This window comes from Microcebus murinus, chromosome 11, assembly GCF_040939455.1.
Source record: "Microcebus murinus isolate Inina chromosome 11, M.murinus_Inina_mat1.0, whole genome shotgun sequence".
NCBI lineage: Eukaryota > Metazoa > Chordata > Mammalia > Primates > Cheirogaleidae > Microcebus > Microcebus murinus.
In genome coordinates, this window is record NC_134114.1 from 20,536,617 (window position 1) to 20,552,720 (window position 16,104).

Below are 16,104 nucleotides of genomic sequence, written 5' to 3' on the forward strand. Positions count from 1 at the left end.
AATTATATTTATAAAATACATAAGCAGCTAAAGGAATTGTTGATCAGGTGAACAATTAAAATATTATGAAAATAATATAGCAAAGAAGTATTAAGCTTCTCTTAAGTTAAGAAGAATGGTCCTAGGACTAAACAGAAAAAGACCAATGTAAGATATGAAATAGGTTATCTCTCAGAATTTAACATCTTATTTTAAAAGAGATAATTACAAATGATGAAGACATCTTTTTTCTATATCTCTTTTACAAGCAGTGAAGGGTAAAAAAAAATCCCTTGTGAACTAATTTGAAAAGTAGCTTTTTTAAAAAAGAAGTATAGTTCTACTCATTGTGTTTTCTATATTTCATGTTAAGATTATTCATCTTAACTTTAGGAGCAATAACAAATGAGAATTCACTTCAGGATTGCTAGAGTATTAAGATGATCTATAAAAATGTTATTCATAAAATTAAAGCAATGTGGAATGTTTATACTGAAGAGAAAATATACAGACTGGACAAAATTTTCTTTGAATGAGTTTAATGCTGTTAGATAAGGGTGGAATAACGATTACATCCAACTTTTATAGGCAAAATGAAGACTGAGACACAGAGAGAAAGTTACAATAGACATTTTGTCACAATGTCAAGGAATGAATCTCTATCTGAAGTTCTTTGAAGTGATCTCCCCAGGACAGCTGGTGCAGCTCACCACAGTCTAGTGCCTAGGATGTAGCAAGTGTTCAATAAGAAGTAAATTCAAAAATGATAATATCAGCTAATGGATGGATGAATTCTTACAAATAATCTAAAGATTTTTTTTTCCTGATTGAGAGTCTAAAAGGAAGGAAAATGAAGGGCTCAAACAGAATTCTGAATAGACCTCTCAACAAACCTGCACACATTTAAGATAGCACGCTACAGTGGTGGTGTTATGGAAAGCATTGCCCCCACTACATCTGCAAGCTGTAAGATGGACTAGCATTTCTATTACATGGTAAAGGGACACAAGATAAGCTTCTTTATGTGAAAAGTTAGATGAATCAATTATGGAGCTCCTCTAGTCAAGCAGCCAATATAAAAATATTTTACCAATTTCTATCTCCCTAACTCTTTTTATGAGTATTAACTATACAAGGATGTCCTTAGCTTTTCAATCCTCAGTTTTTCTTAACAATTCTCCCAAATCCTTGGGCAGCTATAGACCTGCAGGGCTGCATTCCTGGATTTATAGACAGGCCACCTTGTTAGTAGAAGTACTTTTTATTCTACTTATCTTTCCTTCATGAATTGCGACCTTGGTAATATCAAACTCCCTGTAAGTCCCATTTTTTAGTCAGAAAGTAAAAGTAATGTATACTGACCAATTTTTATTAGTTCCCACATCTAAGGAATTTTTCACGTTGGAAACGCCACTTTATATTACAGTTAACTGAATCATCTCTCAAAATGAAAGCCAAGTTAAAAAGGATAGGCACTCATGTGAAATATATTCTGTCTCTGAAGTAGAAGAGGAGTAGAGGTGGAGAAGAATGAATCAGGAAAAGAAGCAAAAGAGGTGTGGAAACAGAAGTAGCAGCAAAGCGAAAACTGCAATGAAGGTCAGAAAGCACAAGTAGTCAAAAGCAAAGAAAGAAAGAAAGAAGTCATCACAGTGCATTGCACAGAAAAGACCCGACTCCTTTTTATGAATCACCATAGGTTTTTGTTAAATTTGTTAGAAAGCAATGAATATCCTACAACTTAAGTAAATTCTATTTTAGCCACCAAATGATTTAGAATAAAAACATTAGATACAGGAGAAAAAGAAGATAGGTGTGTATATTTTTTCTCCATAGATTATTATTATATTTACAGGAGCAAAATGTGTAACACTTTCAGCACAACATGGACATAGCATACTAAAAATAGTAACTGCTTAATTCCTCATATATATACAATTATAAACTTAGTATATTATTGGTATATCTTACTAATATATACATCATTGACAATATTTTTAATCACGTGCTAAATACTACATACACATTCTGTGATCCTAATTTACATACTTGATTTTCTATATGCTAAAATTAGTTGAAAATCTACTTGCTGCAACTTGATTAGTCAATACTTTAAAATTTTTCTCTCAGTGAAGCTAATTAAAGATCACTTTTCATCTGAGTCTGATTGACATAGTCAAAAATTGAGAAAGGAAAATAAATAAAACATCAAATAATTACATTGGGACACACGATGTACAGCTGGATTTTAATAATAATTATATATCACTAATAGTTTATAAAACATCTCTTATTTGTAGCAAGCCCCTGTACTGTGTGAATATGTATAGAATTTTATAATGATCAAATAATTACTTATTTTTCAAAATGCTCTTTCAAATCCATATTATAAAGAACAAAATATTATTTAAAGTAGTTAGGGATATATTTCTCCAAATCTATAATCAGGATTGAGTTTTTAATCTGGGATAAAATTTCCTCACATTCTTTCCACATAGGTTGCTAACCTAAATATTCTTGTAATTGGAAGAGTACAATTTATAGTCATAGTATTTCAATAATGTAAAACACACATAAGTGACATTTTCACTATGAAATAATATTTCATAATATTTCATTACCCCCTGAATATGTTTAAGGATCAAGATTAATGTAGGCCTTCAATAAACATAGTTCATACTCTTAGGTATGTCAGAGAAGAATCTTCATGTCCATGTTCAAATAAAGGGTTGATCCCAAAGCCAATGCTTCGTCTGTCAAGCAGTAAACTTGCACGCAGCATAAGTCTGGGGAGAAGTAAAAGGTCCACGATGGCATCATTATTAAGTGTAAACTATTGTAAGTGACTTTGCTACAGAGTCTGCTGTTGAATCCCACTTCTCTCTTGTCTTCTTTCATTCTAACATTTAGTCTCTGTAAATTTAAATATTCATCATTGGGTGTAAAAGCTTACAAACTCAGAGTAGCTTCTTCATTTATGCTCATTTCAAAAAATTCTATCACAACAATTCTCTTCTTAATTTTCTAAAATCACAAAAGATTTCCAAAGTTGGAACTCACTTCCCTATTTGAATAAAACAATCTTACATGTTTAGCTATTGAAAACTACGTTTTACACTAAAACAATTCACAATCCAAAGTAGTGAGCTTGAAACACATCACACATATTTAAATGTTTATCCATTTAGACAGAGATAAGTATGCAGATATACACAGTATTGATAAAAACTTTCCATTTTAATGTACTAAAATAACTAATATTTTTTTAAAAGATCACTTTATTGTTGACATTCACTCTTTGTATTTCAGAAAACACCCTATTATAAAGTGACCAGTTAATTTTAATTATAAAAGAAAATATAAGTATTTCAGGTATAACACAATATTCTTCATTGTCAAAGATTCTATCAAGTTTCTGAATTCTAAACAAAACAAAAAAGATAAATATGATTTGTATACATAAGCATCCATATTATTGTAATGGTATGCTAATTATTTAGTCCTTGGAAGACTATGTATAGTTAGAAATATATACATCTGAATCTTATTTAATGCTCTTACATTGAAAAAAAAGAGAGCTGAACTGAAGCAATACTTAAAATGTCTTATCATCTAGATAAGCTGGCAAGATTTAGGAAAGACAAAACTATTCTCTAACTTCAAATAGTTGAAGTATTTCAATCCCTGCTTAGTACATGCATAGTTGTTTTATTAGCTACCAATGAGTTATAACATTAATCTAGAAAAAGTAGTAGTAATATTTACCCTTGACTGTTTATTAATTATTGTGTATATCTTATTAGATATAAGGCAATACTATTTAATCTTAGTATCATATTTTTAATATAAAGCAAATTTGCAATCAAGCAAATTGTTAATTTACAATATATATTAAGTGCTTATGGGCCCTCAGTTAGGAAATGTGGCCAAATAAGTAATTTAAAATTCCACAGTGTAATGTTAAACATAACAAATGTGAAATTATAAAGATTTTATTTTCTGATAAGAATTATCTATTTTTTTAATCTAAATTTGGTTTGTGATATAATTCTGATTCCTGCTTTGTATACTATTTTCCACACCTCCCTTAAGAGTAGGTAAAGAGATGATATTTTTATAAAGTCTTCAAGAGTTGTCAACATTCAATAAGAAACAATTATTTCTAGGTACAGGTAAAAAAATGAAAGTCTAATTATTCTTATTCAAATAATTATCCAAATCAAACATAGCAAATGTACTCTAATTGACTTTAACTGTTTTCTAAAAATAAAAATGTTCTAATGCTATTTTATCATTTGTTCATAATATAACACCTATAATTGCAACAAAATAGTATTTTTAGTGCCTCATGTTACATCACTGTAATAATTAAAGATTATAATTAATTTATACATTGAAATGATTGGGCTATTCTTTTCTATTATACATATGTATTTTGGGTATACGCACATATGCACACATACAGATGTCGCTATGGATACAGACACACAGAAATATAAATTGAGGCACACACACATATATGCATATATAACAGATAAAGATATACAGATGTTACTCTGTAATTTGAACTGTAGTTTTCTCAATGTTTCACCTGCGGCTTAATTGGCATTGAAGTAAAAAAGAAGATATTTGAATTTCGTATGTATTCCTTATATTGTAAAGTATTTATAACACATGGATGTGAATACTTAAAAAAAATTTCTGACACTTATGTATGCCATTAGTACAGTACACTGCTCTGGTAGAAAAAAATAGATAATAAATTGATCGTATGGGGGAAAATTCCCTTAGAGAACTTTTAGGACGATGTCCCAGTTTTATAAAAGTACTATATTTTATATTATGTCTTTTGACCCAAGAAGTTAATTTTCCATATCCATTTGTCTAGACTACACATTGTAATATGCAAAGTTTCTTGTCTCTTTTGTTATATTGACTTCCTGTATATATTGTTTCTTATTTTGTATGACTTTCCCAAGAGCCCATTTCATTAAGTATGAGGAAAAAGTCCATTACACATTGAATACTCTATTAATAATACATAAAGTGTGGTAAGCACAGCATATTCCAATATAAATTCTGTCAGGTATTTCTGTTTCTTCCAATACATTTATGAACATAAAAAAGCTTTAAGCTCTAAGTTTAAATAATATCTATTAGTTACTGATATTTTCATTATAAGTTGAATTAGTGTCTGGAGTAAAACATAAAATGAAGTCATCTATACTCTTCAGAACTATAGAGCCATTCTCAAAATGTGATATGAGGGGTACATACGCTTTCCAATCCATACTTATGAAACAATCATATGCTCTGGTGCTTTGTTGATTACTTAGAGAAACCAATAATTGTCTTGTTTACTATGAGAAATAGAAGACACAAGAACATTTATTGCTCCCACAGTTGATTTATAATTTGCTAAATTAATGGAATAAAAAAAGAAAAATCTTCCATATCACTTTAAGAAAATATTGAGCTCTTCTTTTCCACACCTCTTTTCCTAAAAAAAGTATAAATAAATAAATATATAAAGTAACACATACACATAGCAACTGATAACAATGCCACCTCATGATGTTTCCATTTTCCCTTCATAGCCCATACGATCCATTATCATGACTTTTATGTCTGGAGAGGTGTTTCTTGGTAGTGCTAATATAAAATCCCTTGGTTAGGCTCCAGAGACCCTGCTTTTATTCAGGCACTTTGCATTTGTAATGTGGCTATAAGACTATGTCTTACTAGTGCTAAATTTAGGGATAAGTATATTAACATGTTAGGACTGCTTTGGAAATGTATAAAAGTGCTATAAAGACACTCTCCTCACTATGCACTCCTTCCAATATTTTAATAATGAAGATAATGATGGTTCCATGCAGAGAAATTGAAATGACTCATAAGAGAATAAACTTTTTCAGGATATTTAAAGCAATCCACAAGTCATTGTTTTCAACTTTATGTCTCTACCTGCCTACCTATCCATCTGTAATCCTACTCTGATTTTCATGACTTAATATCTTAATATGATGTATGTTTACATAATGTTGCCAATTTTTAAAATATAATTTGACAACTTTGGGTATATAACCTATCTTTCTAAGCCTCAGTTTTTTCCTGTGTAAAATCAAAGTTGTAGGTAGTTAAAACTCTTTTTCTAAAGTTGTGTAGAATTTTATGTAAACCCCTAAATAAGATAATGACATAGATATTGAGAAAGTTATCTGGAATATCTTTGAAGAAATAATTTATTTCTGAAAACGAATGTGTAAGATACAAAGAAAGAAGTCTTAGGAAACATATCCTATGTTCTACAATAAAAATGATCATATTAATATATTTAGCATCAGGTAAAATTGAGCAACAATATTTTAAACCTATGTCCTTTTGGTCCTATTTAGCATGCTTTCTTCTTCCTTAAGAAAACTTAACTGTAAGTAGATTACTTAAGAAGAAAAACACTCAAGAACCTAACTAGAATTTTTATTATAAAATAATTCACCATGAACCAAATTTACTCTACAGTTAATAATGCTACTTATTTTTTGTGTATATATATTAATATATATATCTTATTGGAGTTAGAAGTATTTGGGCATTTATAAGTATTATGATTTTTTCAAATGTAATATTATTTCTGCATTATATTTAAATGCGTTCTTTAGTTAACGAAATAAGTCTTAAAGAATATTGCAAACTAATGATAAGTTACATTGAGGCATCTGAATTAATGCTAAATAATGATCAATCTAGTCTGTTAATTTTCATAGAGAACAAGTTACAGACAATGTTTGTTCATAGCACATTCCATGTATTCTTTAAATTAATTTTTATCTTAAGCTATATTTTCTTACATATAATATATTGTTACATTACTTACATATTTTATGTTATAGATTTTTTAAGCATTTTCTAAAGCATTCTTATTAACTGTACCCATATACTATAGATGTAGCATAGGAAGGAATATCTGCCTCCTATCACTACTGATGACTAAAGAGAGACGACAAGCCAGTAGGAAAAAAAAATCTCCAATTATTATTTTGTAAAAATCACACTTGGTGAATGTATCTTGGAAGGGATACTGCATTGACTAAGCTTTGTGTCTATAGGGGTTCCAGGAAAATGCCAAATGAAACCTTTCCGTGCAAGGTGACATTCAGAAGAGCTTCTGATCCAACACACAATTTATTAATCTGGGAAATACAACATTTAAAAGAATAATTTAAAAATCAACTTTGATATTGTGATCTTGTCACAAACAAGCAGTGGTACGAGGCATTTTTATTTCAATTATGCAATGAATGTAATAATGATGGCATAATTATGTAAACAGTTTCAAATATTTTAAAAGCTATCAGTGTAATAAAAGAAAAAATAATACTTGTGCATCCTAAAAAATAATATTATCTTATATGACTATTGCTTTATTAGTACTATAAAATCTGTTTGATTTAAACTTAGTGATTACTCTTAAATTAATACTACTAGCTGCATTCTCTAAAGCATTTTTGTATTCACTATTTCTAGAAATAAATTTGCTGGTAACATGTACTTATCTTACATTTTTATTCATTTTTCAAAACACATAAATATAAAGACGATAGTATTTCTACATGTCAGATTATATCTATTAAGTACATGTAATTATTTCTGTACTGTTCATTTGGAAAAACTTTCTTTGAACCCATAATATGTTTGGTGACAAGACTACAAATGCATATTATTCATGTCATGCCCAAGTTCTTTGGTGCCATATGCTAAAATAGTATGTTATTTCATTTTCTTTATCTTTGAAAAGATCTACCATTCAAGCCTGGATTAACCAATTTCATAGTTACAGAAATATATTCCTTACTTGACAGAGCATTGTCTAGGCAATGAACTAGTGTCTGAATCTGAAAATAGAATTAATCATCTACTGAATGTAGGAGGTTTCTACAAAGTTAAGAACATTGCATGATCAATTTCACTCTTAATCAGTTGTGGCTGAAGACAGGTAACTTCTAATTTCATAGATAAAGCAAAGGGAGCCATATGAAGATTCTCTCCTGTAATGCAAAAGTTACCACTTTTAAATGTCATAACATCACTCATTCTTCATGCTGTATAGATTTTAGAAACCTTATGAAACAATCTTATTACAAATCTCATATATCTTCAACATAAAATATTAAATGGTAACACATCTTCAGAAAAAAACAATTTCTCCTCAAATATATAGTCCATTGCAGTCTTGTCAAAAAGTTGATACGAATAAATGTAAACTTATTTCCTACAGTTGATAACTTTCCTTTCATTGCACCTTTGTTATTTAAAAGAGATTATGAGAACTTCACCCTATGACAGTATTTAGCTGTAAATACTATAGAATTTTGATGACCTTCATAGTTAAAATTCAAGCTTTTCTTTGAGATTAGTGTGCTTGCAAAAATTTAATTGATGTGCATGGTTATATTGAGCTTGCAAGGGAAAAAAACAAACAATGCTCTATCAAAACAATACATTATACATATCAATGCAAACAAAAATATGCCAATGTTTGCTTTGAAACACTCTGTCTTTTCTGTGGTTTTCTTCACAACATTAAGATACATTTGCCTAGGATAATAGAAACCAATTACACTCAACAGACATATACATTCTTAATGCTGACCTGAGTGAGAACCACAAATATGTAAAGAAACCTCTTGCAGGTAAAGTGATCACCTTAATCCTGACATCCAATATCCTTCTGTATATGTGTTATTTTCACTACTTATATACTGCTTTATTTTTAATATTGAAAATAAAGAAATTACTTCTTATTAAATTATGCATAAAGATGTCTTTATTTTTGACAGTTCTGATTCAAATTATTTAAACAAAAGTTATGAGAAAACCAGGAGTCTGTTTCAAATGAATTTAATAATAATATACATAAACACACTAATATGTAAGTAATTCAAAGCCTCCACAATCAATTAGTACAATTTGAAATTTAGCTTTATTTTTATAACAATATTCTATATGCAAATTTGGAGACTATAAAAAGAGCTCGGGTAGGTATCAGTTTTTTGAAAAGTAAAATAAGAAGCAAATATTGCAAGTTTTTTCACTGAGTATTTAAATCTTTTATTCAAATACTACAAAACGTGTTCTTAGATGCTTTCAAATGTTGAGAGAGTGTGCAAAATATAGCAACTAGGAGAAAAGCAGTATTTGTACTATTTCATTATAAGAAAGCAAAAATTGAATAGCTTATATTGTCAAGCAAAGTAAATAACACTTACCTTGCTTAGCAATGAAACTGAGTTTAGCTCTGCTCAGCACTGACAATTCCGTCGTTGCTTCTGTCTCGGTCCTTCTCTTTTCTTTTTATAGTATCTTCACAGCTGAATCTTCACGCATCTCAGTGTGGCTCTCTCTCTTCGAGCATCACTTTTAACTCAGACAGGCAGGAAGCTGAAGCCAAAGGATCTCTCTATCTGATTGGTTTCCATTCAGCGTTTGTGATAAATAAGAGACGTCTCTGAAATAGGAAGATATTGCCGCTGATGGCGCTGCAGGGCTCCAGGTTTGGGGTTGAGGGAGTGAAGACTTCTTTGGGCACAGTGATTTGCAAGCGAATGAAGTGGGAGGACTCAGGGAGGAGGGCTTTGTCAAAGACCCCCATAAGAGAAAACAACCCTGTGTTTTTAGACTCGGTTAATCAGCTCTGCTTAATCTGTTTGCAATTGGGAGAGAAAGGTCACAGCATGGCTGTTACCTGTAAATCATCTGTAGAAAATATATATCACATGAAGAGTGCTGTTGCTCAAAAGGAATTTTGTGTATAGTCCCTACGGAATTCACTACTACCATATTTCAATTCAGTGTCAAAATGTTAAGTTTAACAAAAGGAAGAGAAAGAATACAGATTACATTGGTCATAGATAATGATGAATTATTATCTGTATCTGTATGAGTTTATAAACTAAAATAATATTTTAAAAAACAGTAATTTTAAAACATCTAATAAGTGATATGTTGACATGTTCTTTCTCAGGAAACAGAATGATTTCACGTATAATTTAAATTTTCTAGAACACATTGCTTTTTACTTGATAATGCAATTGAGGAATTTTCACCATCCCTGGGAATATCCAAAAACAATGGTGATAATAGCCACATCACAAAAACTACATGATCCACCTGTTAGAGTCCTTGTATATTGTACAGCTCTTAGAGAGAGTAAACCAAAGCAGAATCAAAGCCTGGTTCAGAGAGAAGTCTCTTTAGTACTTCTGGAAATGGCACAATAAGGAAGATATTGATTAGTAGATAAATCCTTCTGAAAAGAAGTCCTAGTAATAGTTGTATGAAATGCACGATGGGAATGTGGCTCACTTTATAACAGCTCGTTAAGTCACAGTAAGTAAATAGCTTAAGTGCCAAAAAATATCAATATCCTATTTGATGCTTCAAAGAAAAACTGACAATAGAAAAAAAATTTTCTTCCACTTCTTTTTTTCTTTTCCAATGGTGAAGCTTATCCATGAAGTGTAGATAATAGAAGTGTCTATCTGAGGTTTGTGGATTATGGAAATTCATTTCTAAAAAGAGAAAACAAATGCTTAGAAAATAAGACTTTACATATCCCCAAATAAAATGTGCCACTACTAATGTGTGGTGACTGAACCTGAGGTGAATGATTTAAAAATACTCGTGGGTTTGAAATATAGGAGGTACACACAAAAAGGGGAACTTCATTTTGTTAATCTATAGATGAAGAAAGAAAAGAAGAAATAAAACTTTATGCATATTCCCAGGACTAGATAGATTCAAATGGTTAAGACAGCTTAGTGAATTCTTCATGGAAGCTAAGAGTGTTTTCTTCAGGCAAAGACACTTAATTTAAAATTCACAAGCTCCTTTAGACTTATTTCTTCTGGGTCTACTTGTTCCTTTAAATAAAACTACATATTATAGAAGCCTCTTTATTAATAGAGATAAAGTAATGTATGCAAAGAGGGAAAAAGGAACCAAACAAAATATTTTATCATAGTTTAAGGTAAATATTCACAAATAAAAGCTTTAAATCCCTAATGTTGCATAAATTTCATTTCCCACTGAAACCCAACTGTAGGGAAAGGCTGTTTTGTGTGAAATGCACAATCCAACAGAGCATTCTATAAGCTGATTTGAAGTTATTTTTACTGCTCCATGAAAAAAGGGAAAAAGTTTTGCCACACGAAAAAATAGTATCTCAAGAGTCTTCTGCCTTTCTCTTGTTTGGTTTGGTACTAGTGTTTGAAAACAGAAGGCTTAAACCTGGGAACTATAGAAAATTCTTTTATATCATGTGTGTAGCTATGTGTAAGTTTTCAAATAAAAGTGCATTATATATCATATGAAAACAGTTTTAATACTTGCAGTAATGAACATGAATACTTATCAAACAAGTCTTCACAAAAATATTAATCGTCATTGTTTATAATAGTAGGAATATATATATCTTTTTTCCTTTGTATTTAGGTATGAAAATTCATTAAAAGTAAATGTAACATACTGAAATATTTTCAAGATTACTTTATTTGAATAAACCTTTTTCTAAATTTTTGGTACTTTATAGGTATTACCTATTGCTAAAAACATAGTATATGGATTATTTATTTTTTTAAGTTCTTTAAGTTTATTTATTTATTTTTTAATTTCAGAATATTACAGGGGTATAAATGTTTTGATTATATGGATTGCTTTTGTACTCTTGAATCAAAGTTGTTTCTTTTCTTCTTATTTGAATATATCCATTTTCATACTTGAGTACTCCATCTATTTAATGTTGTTAAAGAAACTGATATATCCCTGCCGTCTAGAAAACTCCATTTTAAAAATTTCATTATAAAAAATTCTATTGTATAATAATAATTTTGCAAAATTTTGAGAAAGAAATATTTAAAAAGAAAAGTAGACACAATGTTAGTTTCTCTTGTACTGAAATAGAAAATTAAAAAGTATGGCTTAATAAATAAAATAAACTCTATACTCAGGTGAGTTATTAATTCCATAGTTGTTCCCACAGTGTTTAGTTAGGCCCATAACGACATGGGTATTCCATGGGAACAACCTTGAGACAGAGCTCCCTATGCAATCACAAAACTCATAGGATTAGTCTGGAATCTAAGACCACCTGGTAAGCCCCATTCACCCCTTCTCAGCTAAAATTGAAATGCTTGGCACAGCAGCTTTTGATTATCATTATTGTAAATATCTTGATCCATATCTCAGCACCAAGAGCTTTCTCCTACAATCTAAAGATTAAACTGCAATTGGGAACCAAACAAAAATTATAAATTCTGTTATTTTCCCTAGCAAGCCATTAATATTAATTCCATCATCGTTCACATCCCTGTTTATACCAGGCCTTCTACAGAGTTTAAGCTTCTCCAATCATCTGCCATAACATGATTCTTATTACTCTTTAACTTGGAATAGTCTCAAATCTCACTGAATGCCCTCAGACCAATTATACCCAATGGTAGGTCTCAATCTAACATCACACAATCCTTTGCGTCTTTGGATTGTTCTTTGAACATTCTCTTTAATTCCCTGCTCTAACTCAAGCTGGCTGTTGTCTTAAGATTCTTTTTCATTTGAGCGTTCATTGAGGTTACATCATCCGTGAGAGAAGATCTACTCTCACAGCTATGTACAGCAGGGCCTAGAGTTGGGATAAACGATCTGGCTTGTCACAGCTGGGGCATTTTTCTTTGCTCCTTTCTCCATGCTTGCCATCAACTTATATCATGCTTAATTTTCCTTGTCAAAGTCATTTAAATACAAAATCATACTCCTCCTCATTCATTCAAACTGAATACCTGAGTTAGTAGCTTATTATTTTTGTTGCATTTTTAAAATTATTTTGTTTTATAATCACCACTGTCATTCTCAAGAAATTCAGCAGCCACTTAGATCATACACACAATACATTGATCCCCCTCTTTGCCTTGACTCTTCCATTCTCAATGATCATTTTCTCCTTTCCGCTTCAGCTGCAACCCAGAGGTCATACTATTGAGAAGAGGAAAAAATCCTTTTTTTCTTTTCTTACTAACATCCTTGATGGTGTGACTCCATTCTATGTCACAAGGTGGACCAATGATGAGTTAACTCACTAGAACTAAACTGGATTACTGTGAAAGGCTATTAGATTTCTACCTGCCTTTTATGACTGCTAAATGAATTTCTCTAGAGGGCAAAATCAGAAAAAAGATTGTTTCTTTCACTCACATGGTCTTACCTCAACCAGAAAAATCAAAGGATCTGGTGCTCCCTGACCTCTCCTAGGGTGGGGATTGTTTTCCAGAACATTACCTAGTGTACCTAACCCAAGCACCCCTTTCTGTGAGATGGAGAAAGTGAAGGCATTAAAAGCATTATGTTGAATTTCTCCTATATGATTTTTTTTCTAGATAAATTTTGCTTTGCACCTATGTTGCATGTCATCTCTGTGCTTGTTCCTATTGTGCTTAACCCAGGATTTTTAATTAGCAGAAACAGTATGACTTCCAAAAATGGTTTTTCAAAAACCCTAATTTTGCTGTTGTGACCTCTACATTTAAGTCGCTCTGTCTGTGATCCGATGCCAGCAATTCTTCCTCCATTTTAGGACTGCCATTTACCCCACACATTTTTCAATGTTTGTCACCCCTCTGAGATCTCGCTTCTTTGCTCACTTAGGTTTTTCCCAGTTAACAATGATCAAAATCACTCCCGTGCACACGCTCTTATTCTACTCTCCCTCTGTGACTGTGCCTCCAGTGAGTAATATATGTTTTTTTTTTTTTTTTTAGAGAAGGGTAAGAAAAGACAAATAAAAAAGGGGCTTTATATCATGTCTGTGGCAATAAAATATGAAACACGGACAGAATTTGTGATCCTTGGGATCTTAGTATATGGAGTGATCCATACACCAAATAATGCAGCAGAAGAATTTTGGAATCAGAGTTACTGTTTTTGGTTGCTCTTTTTTCTTCATAGTTCAGAGAGCTCTGACATATTCCAGGCTTAATCTTGAAATTGAAAGTCCAGGAAGTTCACAGCATCCTTGAAGTCTGTCATTGCATATAAATGTATAACCATGCAGAACATATATGGTGTATAATAGTGACCTACTCTTTTTTATATTCTGTGTATAGTTATGATTATCTCCTATATACTGCTGTCACCATTGCTACTATGACTATTACTATGCTTACCACTACTGGCACCACCACTAAGAATAATAATTCCCTTCCACTAATTATAATAATAGCAAAGCATTTAATTTATTGTATATTTGCATTAATTACTCCAAGCATTTTATAAATGTTATTTCAATTCTAATAGGTAAAATTTGTTTTTCCTTGATATAGTGTAAGCAAAGTGATGCTCAATGAGGTTATTTGTCAAAATCCATTTAGTTAGGCAGTTGACACAATCAAGAGTACAAACTAACAGTGCCATTTAAGTTCAATGCTAGTTCTCTTTCACCACTACACTATAAAACCTCCTTCAATTGTCTCGGCAGCAAAGTGAATCACAACTAGGACACTGATGGCTCAAGGTAAATGGCATATTGTGTATCCTGTAGAAAGAATTCTCATCCTCAACATTGCTATACAATACAGAACAATATCTAAAATATTTCTCCTTGCTGAAAATATTTTTAAAATATAGCAAAGAACACACAAAGTTTTAGTAAAAAAATTAGATTAGAAGAACAAGCAAACTTATAAATTGTTTTGGAAAATGATTTATAAAAGAAAGGCCAAATTATAAATCATTTATAATCATTTATAAATAATTTAAACATATTTTGTAGATTTTTTCCAGGTTCATGGGAAATGTTTTGGAAATAATTAGAAATATTTTTCCAGATCATATTAGATAAGTATTCTATGTTAGAACAAAAATTCCACCTTAAAGAAAAATATATTTTAAAATATTTAAAGTTTTATTTATCTTTGTATCCTCTATGCACATGGCAAAGTGGTTAACCAGTAAATTGCATATCATGTGCTTAATATAAATTTCAGATAAGTGAAAACTTAAAAGCTCTTAATCATTTGTTTTCTTTTCTTTTTTTTTTAATTTCAGCATAATATGGGGATACAAATGTTAAGGTTACATACATTGCTCTTGCCTTCCCTTCCCTCTTGAGGCAGAGTTTCAAGCATGTCCATCCCCCTGACAATGCATATCACACTTATATAATCTTATATATGAACATTGTATGCTTATCTTAAAAGTCATAAAACAGGGAATAGACTCAGTAAAAAAAGTAAAATCCCCTTAAATATATAATAATAAAAGACATTTTTCTCTTATCATAATTTAAACATGCAACTAAAATCATTCACATAATTAAATTTAAATAAGTTAAATACTACTGAATGTTTTTTTTTTTTTTTATCATGGATGCTTTATTTTTTTGTTAGCACTACATTTTTCCCCCTTTACATTCCCCAGTTCCTGTCCCTCTTCTCTTTTTACCACTATTTTTTCTAATGCAGGGCGTGACATTAACAGTCTCTCTTATAATTGTTTGTTTGCATCCTACATCATCAGATTAAAAGTCTATCTATTGATCAATTGATCTATGGATCTGTCTGCTGTTTATATGTATCATTACTTTTTTAATTGAAAATGAAAATATTTCATTATTTTCATTGTATCTTGTTTTCTATTTAACAATATAATATAAAAACTCCTTAAGTCAACTGATGTATTTAATATTTAAGTGATGCTAAATATCCCATTCTGTTTAGTATTCATGGATATTTTCTATTTTCAAGATTTTTATGTTTCCATTAGGAGAATATATAAAGTACCCAATCATTATTATCTGACAGTTTAGGTATTTTTGTGTTATATTTTTATGGAGAACCTATTCAGGAATATGATATTTATTTTGAGAAATATTTTAATAGATATTTAATATGACATTTTATAAGCTATATTTTATATTTCTCTGAAGATTTTACTCTATTTTTTTCCAATTTGATTATTGAGATGTCTCATTGTTACTTTAGTTAAATTTCCCTGCCTAGGAACTTTTCAGTGAAATGTCTATTCTTAACCTTTAATTAAAATATCACTTTTTTATAGATTAAATTCTCATACTTC

The 16,104-nt window shown here is 30.4% G+C and overlaps 1 protein-coding gene across 1 annotated transcript in view; it reads right to left on the bottom strand.

Moving 5' to 3' along the window:
* CDH9 (cadherin 9) overlaps positions 1-9,402 on the bottom strand; it is a 122,852-nt gene extending 113,450 nt beyond the window's left edge. The window contains exon 1 of the mRNA XM_012765178.3: positions 9,249-9,402. The gene's annotated coding sequence lies outside the window, so the exon portion shown is untranslated. The remainder of the gene's footprint in view (positions 1-9,248) is intronic.
* Positions 9,403-16,104: the final 6,702 nt, after the last annotated feature.